The sequence below is a fragment of the Hippoglossus hippoglossus genome, chromosome 21 (assembly GCF_009819705.1).
Source record: "Hippoglossus hippoglossus isolate fHipHip1 chromosome 21, fHipHip1.pri, whole genome shotgun sequence".
Taxonomy (NCBI): Eukaryota; Metazoa; Chordata; class Actinopteri; order Pleuronectiformes; family Pleuronectidae; genus Hippoglossus; species Hippoglossus hippoglossus.
The window spans coordinates 15274168-15286173 of NC_047171.1; the positions used below are offsets into that span (position 1 = coordinate 15274168).

At 43.0% G+C, this 12006-nt stretch overlaps 1 protein-coding gene across 3 annotated transcripts in view; it reads left to right on the top strand.

The window, feature by feature from the left end:
• The first annotated feature begins 196 nt into the window (after window positions 1–196).
• Window positions 197–12006, top strand: part of bcl9 (BCL9 transcription coactivator) — a 29927-nt gene continuing 18117 nt past the window's right edge. The window contains exons 1-2 of one of the 3 annotated variants that reach the window (XM_034574012.1): window positions 197–952; window positions 2791–2958. The gene's annotated coding sequence lies outside the window, so the exon portion shown is untranslated. The remainder of the gene's footprint in view (window positions 953–2790; window positions 2959–12006) is intronic. The other 2 variants (XM_034574013.1, XM_034574011.1) reach the window with 2 other exon arrangements.

The following is a 12006-nucleotide window of genomic DNA, read 5'->3' on the forward strand; positions in this document are numbered from 1 at the left end:
AACTGAGTTCTACAAAGTTTCAAAACAAGACATATTGACAGTCACTTCATGGGGATGCGTGGCCCGGGGGCCCCCTGACCCCACAGACCCCTGGGCCTGGGCCCGTGCCCGGGAGGCCTGTTCGGTGATCCATCCATGACTAATACAGACCTATGACAGTTTCCTGTAAAAACTTCCTCAAGTTTGCTGCTGAACCGCCGCTGCGGCTGGGAGGTTGAGACAGAGATCAGGTTAGTACGTGTTTTCAGTGAGATGGTCACAGGGAGCAGGACACTGGTGTCTCGCGCTGTCCTCACTGGCACACAGACCTGACCTAGAATTGCTACTTAGAATTCGGACTGAACCATCGCGCTGAAACAGAGGGGGGTGGGAGACACGGCAGGAAATCTTAACTGGGATGTAATGGAGTAGGACCACTGGAAAGCTCGGCCGAGAGGGGGGGAGACACATTTCTATTTTACAATGTTACCGTGAAAATGTTGTGATTTGAGAGGCTCGCGGTTCTATATCCGTCGTCGGAGGACAGCAGGGATTAAGCTAACATGCCAGGTGAGTGCTCTGTTCGCCGCGGACCCAGGTAGAAAGAGTCGGTACCGCCGCTCGCCTCCTGGCAACGGGCACACGCGGGTCCTCCTCCCGGGGACATCTCACTCCGGTATCCGTTCTTCTCTGCCTCTGTCCCCGAAGGCTGGCTAGAAAAACCCACGTCGCGTCTGGCCTGGCAGACAGCGAACACCCTTTCCACCGATTATTATTTGTTCTCTGCCCCCTCCTAGCAGCGGCGCAACAAAAGCGGATTATTCACGATGTTTTCGGCGTGGTGTAAAACCCGCGGAGAAATATTGGTTTTCACCCCATTATACCGGAGGACCGCCCGTGCTTGGTGAAAATGAAAAAAGGGGATACGGTGCAGCGTGCGTGTTGTGCATTCTTCAGGAGGAGCACACCGTGGGTATTGTATTTCCTCCATTAAAAAAAAAATGTGCTTGGTGTGATTTATAAACGCGTAGCGAGGTGATAGGCCTCGGCTGCTGATTGTGTCGACCAGCCCTATCATCCACCGAGCGATTTTAATTGTTACATGGTGAACGGAGCTAGCACAACTTGAAAATGAACGTATTTTCCCCCTAACGCGGCCTTGAACCGGTTTATTATCAAACAAAGCCCCGCAACGAGCCTCGTCTTCTGCGTGGTATTTGTGTGCTTGTGACCGACGTCGTTGTTCTCGCTCTCCGCCGCCGTCCAGTGCCTCCCTCTTCGGGGAAGACTTTGTTTGCGCTGGCCGAGGCTCCATGAATGCGAGTGCTGAAGTCCTCCCTTCCCCCCCCCACCAGTTCTCTGGCGAAACAGGAACAACTTCTTTTAGGAAAAAGGGAGAAAAGAAAAAAAAAAAAGTTCCTGGAGTTTCAAGCGCCATGGAATTACTTTGTCCGCCAAGAGTTGTCCAGTGAGGCGCTGAGATTTCAGGGGGGAAATCTTAGTCCCCGCTGTAGATGTTGTTGGAAGTGCTTCACGTTTTATTTGCACAGTTTGAGCTTTGTGGATTTTTTTTTTTTTTCAGGACGACTTCCTCGAGTAGGCCCCGTTGGTGGAAAACTTGTGTGGCATTGTGCTGTGTTACCTTGGCAGGAGCACAGGGCTGAACATGGCAGAGAACGGGTTCGAGAGTAAGAAATGCTGTGTAACTTAGAGTGGAACAAAAAAAAATCCACAGGTCCTGAAGTGTAAAAGATATCTGATACCTGGCAATTTTTTTTTCTCTTGACTGATCCCATAGTCTCGTTGCCTTTCAGTACTCTACTTAGCAAGTGGCTCTGACTTATTTGTTTTACTTCATTTAACACGTTGCAAGAGCTCATTAAATCCACATTATCAGCTATTTTATAAAGAGAAACTCCGTATCTTTGAGTGCTTTGTTGCAGGTTGCCCATCAGCCCTTTAGCTGATGCTGTTATCAAGAGCCACTCATGTGGGGGTTCACTGTCTCATCCAAGGACAGTTTTGAATGCATACATGCCAGCTGCCGAGATTGAACCTTCCTGTTACAGGTCTCTTGGATTGCTAGGCAACACTGCAGTCTGCCACGAACATACATCTGTTGCATAGACTTGAGGCTGATTCATATTTATCTTCTCCACGCCCCCCCCCCCCCCCCCCCCCCCTCCCCCCTCCCCAACTACCTTATTTTCTTTGCATAGTTGATGTCACTTTTTTAGCCCCCACGGCTGATAACCAGACCAGTGGTTCTCAAACTGCGGGGGCGTCCTCCCCGAGGGGGTTATATACTCGCTGTGATGTGGATGACCAAGGGGGGGAAATATGGAGTGAAACTAAGTAGAATTAATTGGTTTTATGTATTGAAAATGAACAACAGTTTAACTAAAATTCCACTTGGATTGGTTGCTTCCTCTGTCCGTGTTAATAATTCATAAAAGTTGTGTCGGCGGGTGGTGAGGAGTGTGAACTTTTTTTGGCTTCCGACGTAGGAAGTTTGCGAGCCAATGAATTATCGGAAGGAGGAAACCGTCTAGGACGCAAAGAGACAAGGGAGCTCTTGATGGTCTATCAAACACTGTCTTGTTGTCCCTCATGTGCTCATTGGAAAATATCTGAAGTGTAAATATGATTCTATGTAAGAATACACCGGCACTGTGCTCTCATCAATGACCATCGCTGTGGTTATGCGTTTGCCCCACGTTAGTAATGTCAACATGAGTGACTGGGTGTATTCACTTGCCATTTTTTTTGTCTTTCGCCCCCCTGAGCAGAAGTTGTCTCCCTGTGTTCCAGGTGTGAATGACTTGTGGCTGTAGGGTGTCGTGAGTGGGCCAGGTTCCTGCACACAGCCTCCGTGGCTGACTGGGAGGGGTCGAGTGGAGAGCAGACATCAGTGCCCAGGGGACCATAGGCCTGGTTCTCCATATGAGGCCCTGCTGAAAGGGCAGGGGGGCTTCTGAGGTAAGAAACCCAGCTCAACTCTGACTTTATCTCTTTTTTTCCTTTTGTTTCACACCCTTTCGCAATTTGTTTCATGCATACAACCTGGACACTGGGGTTTAATACAGTTGGTCATCCTCAATGCATAATTGCACCTACAGTGTAAAATGTGTCCCGTGACAATATACCTGAGATGATGGGCTATGACAATGATTCTCACTTCTGCTACACGCCCACTGTTGGGTAAACTAACAAGCTTCTACTTTATAGGGAGCGGTGAGTGAGTAAACAAAAGAATAATTTGGAAACGGCCATGATTTAGCAGTGAAGTATTTATTATCCTTACGTGAAAAAGAACGAGGCGTGCATGTTTTTACAGCTTTTACTCTCTAGCATTTTCAACTTCTCTCACAATATCAAGCACGACAGTAAACACTTCCTTCTTGCGCTCAAAGACAAACTTGTGCCATAACTCGATAGCTTAACACTGCTATGATGCAGCGGTAACAAGCCAGGCCCAGGGTCTTTGTAACGTCGGCCATTATCTCTTTGACATTTATCTATGGAGATGCCAACATTGATAGCTGTATTTTTGATGAGAGAGGCCTTGAATTGTGGAGCGACTACCGTGTGCGACTGCTCTCGATGCTGCGGGAATCAGCTTGAGGCAAAGGACCTCTGAGCCACGCCGCTCTGGACTATCAGCGCAATGTCTGGTCTTTATTCTCTGATCTGCACACGCTGAGGACACAACACGGTCAGGGCGCACTTCCTGAGAACGCAGCGCACACTGTTTATTTATCTGCTATCTAATCCGAAAGCGTGTTAACCAAAAACCACAGTGAGGTGAAGGATGCAGGGAAATGGATATTGATGTAAAGCGGCAAAGGATTTATTTTCTCCTCTGTGTATTTGCCTCATGTTTCCATGCATTTGTTTGCTTCATGGGTTTTCTAATTAAAACCCTCAAGGCTTGTGTTGTGTATGACATAGGCAATGTGTTGGAGTGGCGGTTTGTCTCATGGCCTGTGCAGTGGGGTGCAGGAGGCTCCCCTCCATATTCATACAGTAGATTAGACCCAAGTTATTTTTTTCTGCTTTAAAAGTCAAATTTTCCTCTCAGGAGATTCATTTTTATAATTTTTGCGATGGTGTACTCATCAAGCAAGAAATGTTTGCATTCAGGAAACAATTTACCTGACTTTCTTCTTTTGAACAATTTAGCTTGTGTCCTGAATGGCTCCTCCAATAGTCAGACCTTCAAAGTACATCATATTTGAGTGTCCCCCGGGGAGCAAGAAAAACTCTTCTCGCCTTGATCTACAATTGTAGGTCTGCGAGTCTACACGTGACTTGTTTGGAAGTTAAAGTGATGTTGAATTATTGCTATAATCCAAGTGTTTACTACTTCAGAGGCCTTCAGGGTAATTGAAAGTCATTACTGAACGCCTGTACATAAAATCGTGATTTACCGTCTATTCTGACATTCCCCACAGAACATGAAAGTGTGTATTACCTAAGAAAACTATTCAAACGCAAAACATTTTGTCCCCTCTTGTAAAAAAGAATGAATTTATGTTCCAAGACACTTTTTTGATAGAAGTCACATTTTCATCCCTCAGTTTATAAACAAGAGTTAAAAACTACTGTATATAACTTGTTTTCATTTTATCGCAGATCAGGATTCAACTAAGAATTTGATTTCTGTGGCTATTGATTTAATATTGATTTATTCCAAAAATTGCCCTTTCCCCCTCCAGCAGTCACACTGGGTGGTTGTCATGACTTCCTCTCCATAATAAATAAGTATTTGATGGGATCTGATACATCAGATCAGTATCAGTGCCTATAGTGACTATTAGCCAGATGTGACTGAGCCACATCAAATACAGTCTATGATACAAAGTGCCTTACATGGTTTGAGACCAATAACAAGATGAAACTGGAGACAATAATACAGTTAAGTATAACATGTGCATGGACCGATAATGGAGATATTAGAATAATACAAAACTATGTTCGGTAGAGTTTTCAGTAAATAATGCTCTGTTGTCTTGGAGCATAAAATATTGAAAACCAAAACAAGTGTCTTAAATCGTTTAAATGATAGAATTCATCGTTACTATTAAAGGTATCTGTTACTCATTTTTAAGTCATTCATGCCACAGAGCATTTTCAGCAAGTAAAAACAAGTACGTCAGTTTTGTTTAGTTTATTTATTCATTTGATCCATTTCTGTGCGGACCATTACAGACCAATCATCACTTAGGAACACATTAAAGACTAAATAAAGATAGGACATTATTTCAAAACAAATCTTTTAGGACTCCAAGGACCAGCTCCAAGTTGTAAACCTTAACAGCCTTGTGTGCCTTTCCAAACAATTGGAGCTATAAATATGACTGTTTTTTTTAATAGCCACATTTCATATCTTTTCAGTGTAGGAGGTCTTGGTCTCCTGTGGTGGGATGTTGCACATACAGGATCCTCAGGGATGTCTGTGGCTGAGTCAGACTGTACCTATCAATCTGCTTTCATGTTTCTCTGGTGTGATTGACAGTTATGGCGCAGACGGGCTGCTCGTCCTGCTCCGAGCGTAGAGGCCCTCACAAACAGAGCTGCTCTCAGGTGGAACCTGGGGGGCTTCTGTGACCAGTAGTCACCTCAACTGCTTGTGCTAAAAGCAGCCAGCTAACCGTAGTCTCTCCAGCTAGTGGTTACTAGTTAGCCTAATTTAACACAGCACCATGAGTAAAGATGAAAAATAAATATCACAATTTTTGTGACAAAAATAATCATTGTTTTTAATTAGAGATCTTCCTATACCAGCATTGGAAATGTGTCAGATACTGCTTTAAATGCAGTGTTGGGTTTGAGAGATAAGCAGCAAAGACGGAACCTGCATTCACATCAGTTTTCACTCCTAGAATCAAAGTAGGAGCGCAATTTAGACTTACCAATTTTAAAAGGCAAAAAAATCTCAGGAAAGCTGTTAATTGCCTTCTGCCACGTTGTGTGCCGCGTCTGCATCGGCGTCTTGGAGATGGTTTTAGCGGTATTCACTGTGAGTTTTTCAAACTCAGAATAATCAAACACATTTTTTTTAGATAATTCAAATTTACAACAATAATACCAACAACCAGAATTTTTGCTATTGTTAACCACGAGACTGGTAACCATCTAATCCATAACCATGACACTTGATGCTTGAGACACAACACTTTCACAAGCAACTTAACTCAACACATGCTCTGAATGGTGAAGACACTTAAGAATAATGTACGTGTTCATCAGGTTTTGGCTGCCACATCTTCTGGAATCTTTGTTTTTACAGATTTTATATTGTCCATGTGGTTTACTAACAGGAAGAACATGAGATTCCTGATATTTTCCACTCTGTCAATTGACAAGAGAGAGCTCAGTTTAAATCAGTCTGGTGATTTTATGAGACCGTGATGAGCATCAATCAACTGTGTCAAATCTTCATTATCAAGTGTCCTCTGACTAAAATGTCAGCGTAAATGAGAGGAAGCTTCTGGCACGATGGATTCTTTTATGTTTATTTTGTGGAAAGTGATGGTGTGTGTATCCGTCAGTCTTAAAGGAATAGTTCACCCAGAAATGAAATTTCACTCATTATCTACTCACCACTATGCCGATGGGGGGTGGGTGAAGTGTTTGAATCCAAAAAACACTTTTGGAGTTTCAGGGGTAAACAGTGTAGCTGATTAGTGACCTATCTTCAGATGTAATAAAACAGAAAAACACAACATGTCTCCATACTGCTTGTGTGGTCTCACCCAAGTGTCCGTAAGCCCCGACATTTATATTTGACGCGAAACGAGGTCATTAACATCGTGTTTTAAGCCTAAAATTCCACCAGAAGTGACTAAGCTAGCGGACCTTTGCAATTCAGACAGTCCCTGGATGCCTCTCATCTGAAGATATCAGAGGACATTTAGGCTAAAAACACGATGTAAATGACCTCGTTTCGAGTCTAATATGAATGTCGGGCTTGCGGACACTTTGGTGAAACCACACGAGCAGTATGGAGGCATGTTATGGTTTTTCTGTTGTTTTATTACATCTGAAGACTCCAGAAGTGTTTTGTGGACTCAAACACTTGTGGACCCATCCCCTCCATCGGCATAGTGGTGAGTAGATAATGAGTGAATTTTCATTTTTGGATGAACTATCCCTTTATGCTGCTTTCAGACATGCAGTTCCCCTAGTTTTTTTCCCGAAAGAGACGCAGACTTTCTCCACCTGGCCTCCTAGTATAATATCCGTTATCTAGGAGAAGTCCATGTGTGAACACAGCAGAGAAAATCACATGATCTCCGCAGCAGAGTTTGTACGTCACTTCCTGCCTCTTTCTGCTGCACCCGGCTGCTCCACCTCTCACCTGAATATTTGTTGCTGTTGTGAACGTGTCTGTGCAGAGAACATCCTGCTCTGTTATGCATGTGTGAGAAGCAAACTCTGGGTAAACTCAATAGCCAATTCTCTGGATTTTGCCCACAGGTCATTTCTTAAAATGGCTTTATAGAACATCTGATAAGTGGTTTACCAATCAATTAGTTGATATTTAAAGACAGTTTTAAGGAAAGAGTACCATAATCTGCTGCCTAGTTTAGGATGAGATCAACTTTAATAGTCCCGGAAGAAATTATCATTGTTTCAGAAGCAGCTGGATGTAGAAGAGGGTAGAATTGAGTCGTAGTTGAGGGGGAAACGTTTCTCATTCAAGATTTGCTGCTTTTCTTTGTATTGTTTGGTCCTAAATTGTGCCACACTTTTGTGCTTTAAACTATAATAATATTTTGAGTTGCTGCCTATACTCATAAACAAAGGAGGCAAATGTTTGTTTGTTTCCTCAAATCATCCATATTACCCACCTTGAATGTAATGAAAAACAATGATATGCCTCAAATGTAGTGTAAACATGTAAAATCCAGTAGCCATTGTAGTCATTTGAGAGCAGCTATGAGAGCTAGACCACCATACCGTGGTGTGACAGTCATCGTCTCCTCTTTGCTGAAAACATAATGTGTTAAGAGCAAGAAATAACTTTACTCTAATATCAGGATTAACTAGCAGATTGAATTTTACCTGGCTTATACGGGTTGATACACTGCATGCGCTTTACATATTACCTTGTGGCTAAAATCAGGGTCAAATGTCGTAAAGCATTCATAGTTTCTGAGGAACCTAAAGGCAGCTCAGACAAAAAAGCACAAAGCTCTGACTCATGGGAACAGCAGATTCCATTAAGTAGCGCAGTTTGCAGTGCATCTTGGACATTATTAGGCTAAATACTGCCACATGTGAGCATTTCTATGTGCGATAGTGAGTATGTGTGTGTGGATTGCTCTCTGCTTGTATATTTAATTGGGTAGGTGTTAGTCAGCGCGTTTAAAATTCCATTGAAATGACACCAGTCCAATCTGGGGTAATTCAGGGACACAATCAGGCTCATATTCTCTCCACACTGCTAATTTCGTTGTTTGCTAGCAGAGAGGAATCGGCACATGTATGCGAGTGTGTATCTGAGTCTCCTGCTCTGAGTTAAATATATTTGTGTGTTGTAATGCCAGGTCAGTTGAGATGCCTGAGGTGCGTCACGTGGTCTGACAGGTTGAGAAGCAGTTGTTTGTTTCTTAGTGATTTTTTTTTTGTACAAAAAAGAAAAATGGTTTGGGCAGCACTTTCTAACGTTTAATTCCTTTCCTGTCTAATGTTCTAACTGCTCTAAATTGAGGTTTTGCACAGCGTGGGGTGTATTGGCTGCTGCTTGAAATATGCATATGTAGTGTTTCTTTGCTGTTTGTTCTGAGGCTCAGTATCAAGACATTAATTATGCTTGTTAGTTTTTTTTTTGCTTGAGGGTAGTATATTTGCAAGTGGCTTGCAGAAAGGGCCTTTTGAACACTAAGCGAGTAACTCGCATCTCCTGTACACTTCTTTCTCAGTGGTCTGCATGGCCCCTGAAAGGCCTGGCCACTGGGATTTCCCACAATGCTTTTGGCCACAAGGAGACGTCCTCCCAGCATGAGCAAGGGAGGAATGTGGCCCGAGTGTGGGAGCGACCGTCTGGATGGAAGGAGGGAGTCACGGACCAGAGAGCACGGTCAAGGGAAGGGAGGAAAGAAGGGGTCTGCAGAGAGGGCAGCAGAGTTTCTCTTCAGCAAATGGTGTTTCTGTTTGGCTTGTCATTTGATCCACAAGTGAGAGAAACCTACTGTATGGAAAAGCTTTGCATATTTGCTTTGCATGTATGCATTTCCACTCCGAGCGGTTTTACTATCTACTGGTAATATCACTCACTACAGTTTATTACAGTACACACTATTAACACTGAACCCCAGTGTTATTTAGCAGTTTTACTTTGCTTAGCCACAGGAAGCACTCTGGCAGTTAACGTCGGTTCATGCGTTCAAATTGTTGATCCTGTGGAAAACCTACCTTAACCCATGTGCACACAGTAAATTATTATTTAAAAAATCAAGTCCAAAAGGGATCTGAAGCAAACAAATCAGTCAGTCTGATAGAGACCACCAACATTTAATTGGTGGTGCAGGATGATGTGCTACCAAATTAACAAGCAGTCCAATCAGTTCCCTTTGCAGTTTGACACACACATTTTAATCTATTAGACATATTCCTTCCCGAGACCCTACTTGGAGAGAAACAGTATAATAAGGACATGGCTCACCATGGTCTGGTCTTGCTCAATATTGTCTAATAACCCTTTTCCACTGATGTACTGCCGATTCCTAATCAAAAACCGGTTCCACGCATCTTGACCCTAAAATTGCTCATCCTAAATTTGGAACCACTAATACCATTAAATATGGGAGGAGCTACCAGAAGAAATTCTCCTCCATTTTGAAAAAAGAAAACATGCGCAAAAGCAGCAGTTGTCGGATGCTTTCCAGGACCCTGAAATGCAAGACTTAATTACTTTACAAGTTATTAAAGGCAAGCAAAGCACTAAAATTCTATCAGCCATGATTCCCTTACAACGTAAATAACCCCAGCATCTGCTATGTATGGTTTTCCTCATCATTTTTGTTGTTATTGGCAAACTACGAATGGGTGCATTAGAGATGCTAGCTGATATGGAGTGCCAGTGGTAATGCTGGGTTCTCAAACTTGTCAAGATGTGGGTGGATTTTGATAAGTTGAGAACTGGCTCTGTACTGTCTAGGTGGAAAAGAGATCTACGAGGTGACCTGTGAAGACCTCTGCTCTATATACCTACAGTACTGCTGCACAATTGGACAATGAAGCAGTGAAATAGCTGTAGCTGCTATGACATGGACTGCTGTGCTCACATTTTAAAGTCCACTATATAATGTGACAAATATATGGAAGCAAATTTGTGGTGAGAAGCAAAAAACAGCATTATTTTTATACGCCTGACGGGAAAGAAGTTCCACTGTCAAGTTGTTGCATTTTGAGTAGGTGTTGCATGCTGAAAGTGACAGAGATGTGGGCAGTGAACGTTTAAAATGGTTTTATTTAAGACCGAAATCAAAATTACAACACACACCAACGTGAACTGATTTAACAGATTTAACTTAACGTCTGGTCAACTGTGTGTTTCTAAGTGTATTTTATTTTACTGTTAATTCAAAAGCTGCCATTCAGTTTCAAGTCCAAAAACATCGATGGTAAAAATGTGGCCTGGAATAATTGAACGGTATTTTGCGCTAATGGCAGAATTTCAGGAAAGTGTGAAATGACACAAATAGGGTTGTGTACCAGGAACATGTAATTCAGTACTTAACTCTTTCTGTAAGTGTAACACTTGCATTTTCTCTTATGTTATTGACTAAATAACATGTTGATAAGTATTTTTGGTTGCAGTCAGTGGCTGTGTGTTAACCCTACTAGCTAATTAATTACCTGAAAACAGTGACAAAGTTGTCGATGCCTAAAGAAATGTTTCATCGTCCATCGATGGTTCAACTTCATCTGCACTTATTATAGGCAGGTTTACGCTGGCGGTGGCTGCTGTTTACTCGCGTTACATTTGTTGTTCTGGTCATCACAAATATTGCAGCGAGCCTTGTCTGCATCGTCTCTTAAAAATTCTTCACCACGTTTTCCACTTGTCTTTTCCCTGACTTTCTGTGTCATGTTTGTGTCTTCCCCTTCCTCTGTTAAATTTGGAGTACCTAAGATTTGGTACCTAAGTATTGATTCCTGGTAATTCCACGTGAATCAAAACTCAGCTGTAGCATCGTAATTTGGTTGCTACCCTTAAAAGAAGAAAAGTAAAAAAAAAATTACCCATTCATTATTTGTGAATCTGGGCTATACAAATAAGATTTGATGATGATGAATCATGAAACTCTTTTCACCATTGTATTTTTGGTACTATTTGATACTGGCACACCCCAAATTTACACCCACTCAGGTCAGACAAACAATGGCAGCAGTTACCCAGTATGCTATTGAATGGTGTGTGTTGGGGTAGGTTAAGGTTCGGTAAGTAGTGGTTATGGATAGGGTAAATCTCCAGGAAATGCAATGTCTCCAGAAGTAACCTGTGACAACGTACGTCCTAGTGTGTTTGTGTGTAAACAAGACACACCCACTTAGCCTGAGATGCAGAGACAGAGAGCAGATGCACAGAGATGGAAGTGGTGTGTGTGTGTGTGTGTGTGTGTGTGTGTGTGTGTGTGTGTGTGTGTGTGTGTGTGTGTGTGTGTGTGTGTGTGTGTGTGTGTGTGTGTGTGTGTGTGTGTGTGTGTGTGTGTGTGTGTGTGTGTGTGTGTGTGTGTGTGAGAGAGAGACGGAGATTAGAACAGGCTGGAGTGCTGAGTGCCAGTCCTGCTGCTGAAGCTGGCCACCACACATGGCACGGTGCCCAGGCTACGCCAGCAGATGTGTCACTAGTGAGTCAGCTGTGTGTGTGTATACGCTCGCTCGCTCTACGTCTGAGAAGAGATTAACTTGTGTAATAACCCCCCTTCCTCCTCAGAGTATATCTGTATCACGCCCCTTTCCCATCCTCCTGTTTTCATTGTCCCTTCCATCATCCTGATGGACATGGCAAGG